The 12,496-nt window shown below is 36.4% G+C and overlaps 1 protein-coding gene across 1 annotated transcript in view; it reads right to left on the reverse strand.

Moving 5' to 3' along the window:
- The window catches only part of LOC105467207 (chondroitin sulfate synthase 3), a 292,371-nt gene that overhangs the window by 28,596 nt on the left and 251,279 nt on the right, over positions 1-12,496 (reverse strand). The gene's annotated exons all lie outside the window — the stretch shown is intronic.

Genomic DNA, 12,496 nt, shown 5'->3' on the forward strand with positions numbered 1-12,496 from the left:
TGAGCTTTGGCTACATGATAATTTCCAGTGATCATCATTTATGCCACTATAGTAATCTTCAGGGAAATTTGGAATGCTGTATAAGGCGCTAAAACATGACCGATTTCCAACAAATAGGAGGGCCATTGTGCAGTACTCAGTGTAAATTGTTTTTTTGGAGTTTCGTATGTCATTTAGTCTATATTCAGATATTCTCAGAAATGGAAATTAGGTATCACATTGTCAATATTTAAGAGTGAAAAATTTATATTCATTACGTAGAAAATGGACCTCAGCTCTCAGTACACTGCACAGTAATAAGGTACAGAGGAGAACATAGTTCACTGCCATGTATACAGTAGATGCTCAAGAAGGTTAGTGAAATCGAATTGACAAAAAAATAGAAACCATGAGACAGATGACACACTGTTCTCTACAACAAGATGATCATTTCAGTAATTTTGCCTGAACAAACCTTTCTTGATTCTATCCTCCCCAACAGTTTGACTCCCTCTCCTACTTGCAGCTATATTTATTCAAATATTTACAAATATTTACTGAGTTTCTAAAATGCATGTTACTATAGATATAGCAACAACAACAAAAATGGTCCTTGATCTCATGGAGCTAACTATCTAGTGAAGGAGACAAGCACTAACTATATACATTCATAAACAGCTGTATAATTTTGGCCAGTGCTCATTGTACTAATTATTCCATATTGTACTTGCTGCTTTACTTGATAGCGTGCCTTTCTAGATGACCAGCTCCTAGGGGGTAGCCTAGGCCTAATATTTAAGAATACATTTATAATTAATTTGTAATAAATTAATATATGCCCTCCAAAACTAGCTGATAACCAAAACAGGGAGCAAAATGTTTACTGGAAGAACTTTAATTGTCAAAAAGACAATTCTCAGAATTCTGCAGTATTTCCCAAGCTTCTAAATGTTCCTTTAAGTTAAAAAATAAAACTTAACACTTTACACATCTGTGCTGCAAAAGACTTGGCACATATCTTAGAGCTTTTATATCTTATTTAAGTAGTGACTCACAGGCCAGTACTATTGTAGCATGACTGATGGGAGTCCTCCATCTCTTTACTATTTTCGTAATTGATGTAGTCATCCAAGCAGGGAGAAAGGGCGAAGACAGCCATCATCATTCCCGCTTTGTGGCACTGGGATGTGAAATGACTATAGGAGTCTAAACAGATTCTAAGTCAGGCTGCACTCCATCACATTAATAATTTCTGCACAAATAAATGAAGTGCTGCTGAGAGACCACAGTAAATGAGAATGACAGCAAAGTCCAATGAAGGCCTTTGCCAGCTGCATGGAAACAAGGTAGTCGTTCATTCAAGAAATAGGACAAAACTAGGGCTTCTGTAGGAAATTTTAAAGTGGTGTGTAGTTAGACCTGGGTTTTGAGGACCTTTCAATTATGTAAAGGAAAGAAAAAAAGAACCTCTTCAGCATATTCCTGTTATTCCATCAGTGTGTGTGCATGTGTGTCTATTCCAGGCCAACATTCCCTCTCTGGAGTCACGGGCTTGGATTTGAGACCTGCTCTTCTATTCCCAGTCTGACATTGGATTAAATTACACCCTCTGGGAAAAGAAGAGCTCCTAGATTTTTTTGTACATTATACGAAACATGCATAAATCAGTATCTGACATAGGGTAAATACTCAATAGGTGTTGCTATTATTATTATTTAGTAAACTTTAAACAGTGAAATCTCCTGCACTCTAAAGCACACTTCAAAGACATTCCTTCTGCAACTGAATATCTAATTTATTAGTTTTCTAATAAGTAACCTTTAGTTGTATATAATATTTAAAAGTGTTAAGATTGTATTATATATTGTAAAGTAAGAAAGGGCTTGTACTTTTAGATCAGTTTCCAGATCAAGTAAAATCCAATACCCATCAATGCATGGCCAAGATGGCCTTAACATTTCCCTCAGCTTGAAATAACTTAGGCTTCTTCCTGACTATAGGTTCCAGATCTCCTTTTCCTTAGAGGATTTACTTTATAAAACTTGCAATTATAAATTCCTTTCTACCCTATTGAGATGTAAATCTTCCAGCTTCTTCCCTGCCAGTTTTACAATCTAGAAATGTCTTTCTCAAGGTACTATTAGCTATCCCTTCAAAACGTAATCATCAAGAAAGACAACTCTCCATCTCTTAGTCTCTGTGGGAGGTTGGAAGCCTATCTTTGATAAACACCAATTAGCAAACACAGAAGTCCGGATCACACCAGCCAACTTCCTCTCTAATGTCTTCCAGTACTTTTCCACTGGCTCACCCCAGCACTTAAAAACTCTCCACGTAGTAATCACTTTACTTTGTGTATGCATATAAAAACATCAGTTGTATACCTTAAATTTAGACAATAAAAAAGGAGCAGAGGAAAAAAAGGGAAAACAAACAGACAAAAAACTCTCCTTCCTTTTGTTTCAGTGGCAGTTGAGTTGAATCTCTCTCCCCTATTGTAGTAGTCTTGAATAAGTCTTCCTTGCCTGTTTACCTCCACATTTAGTAATTTTTCTTTGATGTGGATCATGGGCAATACTTAATGAAGCATTGTGTTACAGTGCTTAGATCCCATGATCCACTTAAAACTCTTTCTCCATTAGCTTAAAAAAAGAAGAAAAGAAAGGCTCAAATTAGACCCTACTCCTTGTGATGCAATCAAGGAGATAAGCAGTGTTTTTTTCCAGCTGATTTTATTAACATTAAAGCTTTATGATAAATTATGAAGGTCCCTAGAGCTAAACATCCAATTAAAATAACATAAGCATGGTGGGATGTCTATTATAATATTTTTCTTAGGAAAACAATATCCAATTATAGTGCTGTGGACTTCTGCATGGGCCCAACACTGCTGTGGGAATTGACGGGCATCACAGTGCCAAATAACAGGTAGGTATTTATAAGACAGTGTCAACAAAAATCAAGTAAAACCGAATCTTTTTAAAGTGAAGTGTCTGGAAATGAAGATACAATGACTTGAGTCACTTTGATCTAATTACATTGATATATCTTTACTGGAGACTAAGTATAACTTACCTTTCTTTCTTATGTATAAAGTTGTCACAACAAAAAGAGTAATTTACATAACGGAAAGGGTAAGATTAATAAAATCATTTCATGAGACCCAGTAAGTGTCCTAGTGACTCACCATCACCATAATAGCTTTGGTAAAAGAGTAAAGAACAATTTGGGTTTCAAGTCTGCACAGTTATCTTTTAAAATGGTTTAAATTGAGTTTTTAAGTTTTTCTCTCTGAACAGATAAAACAAAATAAATGAATTATTCTTAATTTTATCTTTTAAAATGGTTGAAATTGAGTTTTTAAGTTTTTCTCTCTGAACAGATAAAATAAAATAAATGAATTATTCTTAATTTTATCTTTTAAAATGGTTGAAATTGAGTTTTTAAGTTTTTCTCTCTGAACAGATAAAATAAAATAAATGAATTATTCCTCATTCTATAAAGCAGATATAAGATTCTAAGGCAAAAACTACTGAGATTTGAGGAATAAAGCTATAATTAGTACAATAAAGGAGCTAAATAACTATATTTCATAAAGAAGCATGCTAAACACTCCAAATCTCACTAGGTTTTGGATTTGTTTTCATGGCTCTGTTTTCACTACTATTGCTCCTAATACTAATGGACATTTAAATTTATTTTACATACTGTTTACAGAATTGTTTAAAACAGATCACTATAATCAAAGTATTCACATGAATACTATGTCCTATTCTTTATATGTTGTACGGCTAATCTCAGTAGCATATTCATTGAGAAAATATTTCACAAAAAGGCAAATGACTCAGAATCATATTTCATATATGATTTATAGGGCCATTAGCCATTCACAAGGAAAAAATAAATTTAGATCCATACCTACCTCATATCTTATACTAAATACAGTAAATGCATATACATATATACCTGTATATATGTTCAGATGTATGTGTGCACATAGATATGTGCATGTATCTCAAATATATAAAAGATCTAAATCCTACTCGGACCCTCTCCTATAAGAAAAAAAAAATACCATTAAAGAATGGGAAAAAAATGTAGGTAAATAATTACCTTTTCTAAACATGGAGAAGTTCTTTAAGCAAAAACAAAACTATAAACAAGAAAATAAAGGACAGGATAATGGATTTTAATAGTACCTTAACATTAAAACCTTCCCATATCAAAAGCAACAAAGATAAAATTAAAAGGCAAATTAGGAAAGTGATTTTGCAATAATGATGTCATGTCAAGAGTTATCCCTAACATATCATTATAAATCATTATTATATCATTGCTCTCCTTTAAGCCTCATTACTAATTCCAATCCATTTTACCTATCTCTTGAATCTTGCTTCTCTTCTTCATATCTTCTGGGCAACCACCCTGGTCCAAAATTCCAAGAACTTTGTCTGCAATAGCTACCTGTCTGCCTACATCTCATCTGGCCACTCTCCAATCAGTTCTCCATGATGCAACATGAGGCATCTTTCCAAGACGGGATGTAATCATATGACTCTCCCTTCTGTCAATGCCATCCACTGACCATGGAATAGATGACTGTAGAATAAAGGACTCTTATGGTCTGGTCCTTCTGGTCCTTGCATACCTCTCCAGCTTTCTCTGCTACCTTTCACCCTCTATACTCCACCAATACTGGATCCTTTCCCTCCTAGTGCCTTTGCATATGCCTTTTTTTCTACTTGGAGTGTTCTCCCATCTGTCAATAGCATTTCTTTTCCTATTTAACTCTTACTCAGCTACCTCATGGACACTTACTCTGACTAAATCAGGATTAGTATATGTCTCCTAGTACTAGGTGCTGTTTCTTCCTCACCATTTAATCCAATTATAACTTTACATTTGTTTATTGATCTACATACATCTATCTTCTTAACAAATTTGGGAATTTTCTGAAGGATAGGACTGTGTCTTTTTTTCTCCATTCTATCTCCAGTGCCTGACATCCTGTAAATGGTGCGGGGCAGAGCTGTCTGGGAAGAGAGACTCAATGTACATCACATGCCTAGGAGTGGATTCTAGATGTTCAGAAAGGATGGAGTCTTATGGATCCAACCAGAATAAATCTGGTCTTTATGTTCCTGCTTTAAAGCCATCTCAATACAGTGATATATTGAAAGAGGGGGAAATTGAATAAAACATACATATACTAAAACAAAGAGACAAATAGAGTTTCATCATCCTGATATCTAAATTGTCTACCTTGTACAACTGTTTTCCTTCCTGATATATAGACTTCTTACTTCTACAATGTTGCAGACTCTTCCTTTCCTCCTCTTCCGGTGTCCCAGTCAATCAATTTTATTTCTTTTTTACAACTGCTTCCTAATTATCCTGTTGTTTCTTCCCCTCTTATTACCTGGACCCTGACTCAAGTTTGAATTATTGCAAGTGTCTCTAATATACGGCATCGGTATTAATCCTCAAGGAAGATACAGATCAAATGAAATATAAATAGTGAGTTTTTAACATTCTAAATCAGGGAGAGGCCCAGGAAAAACCAGAAGGGCATATTAACAGGGCTCTGGAGCCCATTTTTCTCCTCCCTTCAATCACGGCAGTTCTGCTTTAAAGCTGTTGCATATTAGGTTTCCAAGTAGTCGTTCACTTGAAGAGAAAGTTCTGTCAAATGGGAAAAATCGCTGTTAACAATCACCTGAGTTTTCACCTTCTTGCACAGCTCTGTTAATATGAACGCTACCCATTCCTTAAATCTTGTTAGATGCCTATCATAGAGCTGCATCCTCTGTCAACTGCAGGACACCCTGACTCTTCTTTGCAAGGTATCACAGAGCTCACTATATCGCATAGTTTGGTGTTTACTATAATGCTTTACTTTCTAATTTATTCCTTTATCGATTAGAGATTTATGTGTTAGTTAGCTAGCTTAGTTATTATTTTCAATCCTACCCCATCCACAGTTAAACTGTTAAGTTTATTTTGACAAAGGTAGTAACAGATTTTTCATTTCACTCACTATGATTAGAGTTGAGATAATTCAGTATGGCAAAATGTAATAAATGATCATACTTTTAATGAGGAAGAAAAAATAGGTTTTCTCAAGAAAAATAGATTTTTTTTTTCCTCAGAGATTTAGAAACAAATGGGAGCAACTCTTTGAAACCTCAAGTTAAGAAAGGTCCAGAAGTTGAAGGGGAAGTGTCAGTATTAGTTGGGAGTGAATTCCATGGGTGTGGCATGTATTATTTGTGTAAAGAAATGAAATGTGAAGGCATCCTCATTCTGCTTAAATGTCTTCTTTGTCAAAGCAAACAATTATTATATATATGTCTATTAAGTTCCCTAAAAAGAAGAAAAATTAACCAAGAATAAAATGTGCTTTATTCTTGGTTAATAAAATATGCTTTATTTTATTCTTATTTTAATCAATATTGTGTTTCTTTGTTAAATAAAACTACGTATCTTACTAATAGTTTTATTCTACTCTTCTCACATTTAACTTTTTTTCTAAAGAATGACAACTTAGACATTACTTTTGTGCCCCACATGTCTGCTTTCCATGTAATCTCTCCTTAAACTTTATTTATTTTCTTCATGGGTGGGGTACGTCTGGGCATCATGAAGTGCATGATGAGTGAATTAAATCATTCACATCCCAGAGTGCTGATTTGCACAAGTTGCACTGATTGAAAAATTGCTTGTTTGGTAACAAATAAACTCGGAGGTAATTGCAATTACATAGAGAAAGCACAATATTGCTACATTCACATCACCTGAGTTTAGATCTGAGTTGATTGCAGCTATGTAATTTATTCCATCTGCATTGTGCCAGCCACAGTACAATTGGTATGCGACCTTTCTACCATCCTTCAAGACTTACTTCTTAGGGTGTCCTTCCTCATAGTTCTGCTCCAATGCTTCTACTTGGAGACAGCAAAATGAGAAATAACATTAAAAAAATATATATGAGACAGGTGTGGTAGCAGGCTCTGTAGTCCTAGCTACACAGGAGACTGAGGTGGGAGAATCTCTTAAGCCCACCCAGAAGTTCCAGGCTGGAGTGAGCTATGATCATCTCACTGTACTCTATCCTGGATGACAGAGCAAGACCCCGTTTCTTAAATAAGTCAATAAATAAATAAATATAGGAATCTAGACAGTTTGCTGTATGGCTTTACAGAAAGGAATATTAGGAAGCAGCTGATTTCATAAGGAAGGTCATTGTACTGAGAGTCCACTGACCAGCTTTGTGATAGTGGGCAAAGCACATTATTTGTCTATGTCAATCTTCTCATTTTTTTTAAATAGGGAGAAAAATCATTGCTTTTTCAAAAGTACAATGTTTGTATGAAGGTCAAAAAAGGACAGTTATATGAAAACATCAAAATATATTTATATATAATACATTATTTAAACGTGCAGTAGACACAAATGGATCTCTGGTTAAGTGTACATTTTTAAAATAAATGTCCCAACAAATCAAGGAATGACTTTTTTACATCACACAAATGTCAATAGGTAAATGGTCTATTGAGGGGTAAAATTAATTGACCAAATAATTAAATTAAAAAGCTCTTCCTACTATAAATAGAAATGATATACAAGGATAGTCTTAACTTTTCTTTTCTTTTTTTTTTTTCTTTTGAGACAGAGTCTCACTCTGGTTGCCCAGGCTGGAGTGAAATGGTGCAATCTCACTGCAGTCTCGAATTCCCAGGCTCAGGTGATTCTCCCACCTCAGCCTCCCTAGTAGCTTGAATTACAGGTGTACACCACCACATCTGGCTAATTTTCTGTATTTTCAGTAGAGACAGGGTTTCATTATGTTTCCCAGGCTAGTCTTGAACTGTTGGACTCAAGCAATCCACCAGCCTCAGCCTCCCAGAGTGCTGGGATTACAGGTGTGAGCCACTGTGCCTGGCCAGTTTTTACGTTTTCAACTATTTTTGAAGTTAAGAAGTCAAACATTAAAGTGGTGATAAGATGGAATAAACATTCTTTATTATAACAAGTTTATAATGGTTGTATGACTGACTGATACACCTTGTAAAATAGCTATTCTAACATAAGAGCAAACTCTGAATAAATTGCAAAATGTAACCACAATCCTGAAGGAGAATATAATTCTTTAAAGTTGATGTCTACATTAATTAAATAAAATCCCTTTTTAAATAGAATGCAATTCCAGAAAGTATATTAACTTTTAAAACTTTAGAATTTGATAGGCTTTTCCTAAAACTTATACAGTGTTTGCACAAAACTGGTAAAAAAAATCTTGAAAAGAAGGACATCCAATTTATTTGAGTAATGTAAGGGTGCGGTAATAGTACTAGGATAGACAAATAGATCAGTAGAATAGAATGAACAATCCAGAAAGAGTACTACACATTCCAGAAGTTTAATAAATTAAAAGGTAACATTTCTAATAAGTGGTCAAAGGATAAATCATTCAACAAGTACTATTAAAATAATCACCTATAGGCCGGTCGCGGTGGCTCACGCCTGTAATACTAGCACTTTGGGAAGCCGAGGCGAGTGGATCACGAGGTCAGGAAATCAAGACCATCCTGGCTAACATGGTGAAACCCCATCTCAACTAAAACTAGAAAAAATTAGCCGGGTGTAGTGGCGGATGCTTGTAGTCCCAGCTACTCCGGAGGCTGAGGCAGGAGAATGGGGTGAACCCGGGAGGCGGAGCTTGCAGTGAGCCGAGATGGTGCCACTGCACTCCAGCCTGGGTGACAGAGCGAGACTCCGTCTTAAAAAAAGAAAAAAAAAAATTACCTATAATTTAGGAAAAAATATTAGCTTCCTAATCTGGAACATACTACAAATATGAATTTTAGATCATTAAAAAATTTATAAGTAAAAACACAAAACTAAAAAAAAATTAGGGGAAAATTACTTTTCTTTCTCTCTAAGATGAAACACTTTGAATGACAGAGCCTACTTTGAATGACAGAACATATTCCCACAGAGGAAAAGAGTGCACATATTGTGGAGTATACACAGCATGTCCTCAAATGGACCCTGAGAATTCTCTCTCTCTGCCACACTGGGACTTTCTTTTCACAGGAAAGGGATTGGTCTAATAGGTTTTACTCTTTAGTCTTTTAATTCAAGTGGACCAAAGTCACTGAGCATATTTGCCTGAAGGAATGCCGAAAACTTTTTGCTTAGGCTTTTTAATATTGTCTTCCTAAATAGATTAGTGATAATTGTGTCTGTGTTTATTCCAAATGAAGCCTATTTATAAAGTCCTGCTCTGGTATCCGAACTACTTGGGTTTGGATCCTGTTCTATCTAGGGAAATCTTGAACAAATCACTTAACAACCTAATATTTTTGTGTCCTGGTTTTCTCATCAGTAAAATGTGGGAAATATTATGGTTATCATGAAGATAAAATTAATACATACAAAGTGTTTTGAATAATGTCTGGCATGTAGTAATGACTCAATAAACATAAGCGTTTCACCAAGAATAGAAGTAGTACTGTAGATGAATTTCACTGAGAGCCCTTAACCTATGCCCCTTGGAGAGTAATAGAAATGATCAGTACTTTACATCACTTTCTGGAGCTGTTCCCTGGTATTCCCTCCAAAGGATTATCTGTAGTTGTGGTGAAACCCCTTTACTGGTCACACATCCCTCATCCTCCACTGAACCCTCATTTGGCAAGTGAGTGACACCACCTAAATTAGAACTGTCCTAAACCTAGAGTTAGGCAAAGAGTTAAAAGCAGCATAGGTCCCTTTTGGCTAATGTTAGGACATTGCATTTAATTGGGGAGAAAGATTCTTCCCCTCTGTGAGAATAAAAGAATCAAAACTCTTTGGTACTAAGGCAGAAAGCATCTCCAAATGCCGAGGACACCAGGAAAGCACAAAGTAGGTGCTCAGTAAACTGTTTAGTGGATTTCAAAGGAAATAATGAAGTAATGGGCAAAGGGATGGATTTACAAAGGGGAGGAGATAGGTCTCTGAGAAAGAAATGAGGTCCAAAGCATCAGAAAATGAATGGGCCTTTGATAGGAGAAAGGGCCATCCCATGTTATAGTAAGGAGGGTTGAAAAGATAGTGGGCAAGGAGGAAAGCAGGACTGATGATTTGGTAGTGAGGAGATGAGAGGCTTCCTATATTATGACTTCTAAGTAAGGCAAGTATTGGGAGTCAGATGGCCAAGGAACTTGCTTGTTCTCAATTTAACTCTGCTTGGTTGAAATGAGTAAATCTGTGGTTCCAATTTACATAATCTTTCTATGAATAAAAATAGAATGCAAATACTCAATCTGCTCCAGATTTAGATCCAAACTGGAATGCAAAATTTGACAGAAATCATCTTCTAAGATGGAATAATCTTTAAATCATGTTAACAGTCTCAAAACAGAGTATCTCCAGTAACATATGCCTTCTTTTTCTGTAACCTGGGTGACACCTTCAAACTCCATTCAAACCACTGTGTTGTCTTTGATCTTCTTTGAAAGAAAAATGCTACTATTAGGGATTTTTAGTTAGAAACATTCTTTGTCACATTAGGTATGCACTTCTACCAAGAAGCTGTTCCATGGTAAGTACTGTCAGTAACTGATTGCCTTGGATGCATTTCCTGGCTAATTTATGGTGCTCACTGACACCCATCCTTGCTCTTGACCTTTAAATTATTACCAATATCCTAATCTCACCACTCATACCCCTAGTCATGTGTACCTAAGAATAATTGACATATGCTAACTTGCTTGTTTAAAGTTATTAGACTTAATTTGCATTTTAAAGAGAAAATGCAACTACTAGATATTGCATTCAAGCTTTTACTTCACTTATTTATGCAGCCTTAATTGGAAAAATGAAAAATGGAGAGAAGAGGCAGTACAATAAGTAAAAGAAAAGTGCTTAAAACTAAATTTAAAGTGGTTTCAAGTACTACATGAAACATGCTTTTACAAATCTTAATGAAGAATTGCAGCTGGGTGCAGTGGCTCAAGCCTGTAATCCCAGCACTTTGGGAAGCTAAAACAGGCGGATCCCTTGAGCCCATGATTTTGAGACCAGCCTGAGCAACATAGTGAAACCCTGTCTCTACATAAAATGGAAAAAATAGCAGAGTGTGGTGGTGCACACCTGTAGTCCTGGCTAGTTGGGAGGCTGGGGTGGGAGGATCACCTGAGCCCTGGGAGGTCCAGGCTACAGTGAACCATGATTGTGCCACTGCACTCCAGCCTGGGAAACAGAGTAGACGCTGTCTCAAAAAAAAAAAAAAAAAAAAAAAAAAGAAAAAAAAAAAGGACAAATCTTAATACAGAATTAAGGAATAAATGTTTTTTAGTAAACCAAAATTGTGCTTGGTGCTGTGGCTCACACCTGTAATCCTAGCACTTTGGGAGGCTGAGGCAGGCAGATCGCTTGCACTCAGCAGTTCGAGACAGACTGGGCAATACGGTGAAACTCTATCTCTACAAAAAATAGAAAAATTAGCAGGATGTGGTAGCACATGCCTGCAGTTCCGGCTACTTGGGAGGCTGAGGTGAAAATAACGCCTGAGCCCTAGGAGGTCGAGGCTGCAGTGAGCTGTGATCATAGCACTGCACTCCAGCCTGGCCAACAGACGGAGATCCTGTCTCTAAAATAAATAAATAAACAAACAAATAAAAAATAATGGGAATTCCTTTGATGACAACTGTCTTTTTGTCTGTTCATACTTAAGTAATGCTTTTCAGAAACTTGCTGCAAAAACTCTGGGATAAGCTTTCAGCTCACCTATACTTTCCTTTATAAAAGGTCACCACTTAGAAAATTCACTCCCTCTTGTTTAATGGCTGCTTCTGACTTAGAATCAAAGACTGTCCAGAGCACAGTGTTGGGCACTTTAAAGCACATCTTGTCTAGACCCACACTTGATGTTAAATGCATTTTATTTGATCTCTTTAAACTGGGAAATTGACATTAAGTATTTGCCAGGTACCGCTTGTTGGCTAGGAAGTACTCTAGGAAGCTTAACATAGGGTATAGCTAGATGTTACTTGCTTCTTTAAAAACAGGATAGAGCAACTCTGCCATTGTTCTTCAGAGCAGTGCAATGGTAGAGTTGAAATTCAAACTCTGGCATGTCTGGCTTCAAAGGCGTGCTCCTGCCACTCACCACACCAGCCAGACAACTTTGATTGTCAGAGGTGTTTGTGAACCAGAGTGACTCCATCTTGAATAGGGGCTGGGTAAAATAAGGCTGAGACCTGCTGAACTGCATTCCCAGTAAGTTAGCCATTCTAAGTCACAGGATGAGATAGGAGATCAGCACAAGATACAGGTATAAAGATCTTGCTGATAAAACAGGTTGCAGTAAAGAAGCTGGACAAAACCCATCAAAACCAAGATGGCAACAAAAGTGACCTCTGGTCGTCCCCACAGCTTTTTATCTGCACTTATAATGCAATAGCATGCTAAATGACACTCCCATCAGTGCCCTGCCACTTTATAGGTATCATGGCAACATCCAGAATTT

The sequence above is a fragment of the Macaca nemestrina genome, chromosome 6 (assembly GCF_043159975.1).
Source record: "Macaca nemestrina isolate mMacNem1 chromosome 6, mMacNem.hap1, whole genome shotgun sequence".
Taxonomy (NCBI): Eukaryota; Metazoa; Chordata; class Mammalia; order Primates; family Cercopithecidae; genus Macaca; species Macaca nemestrina.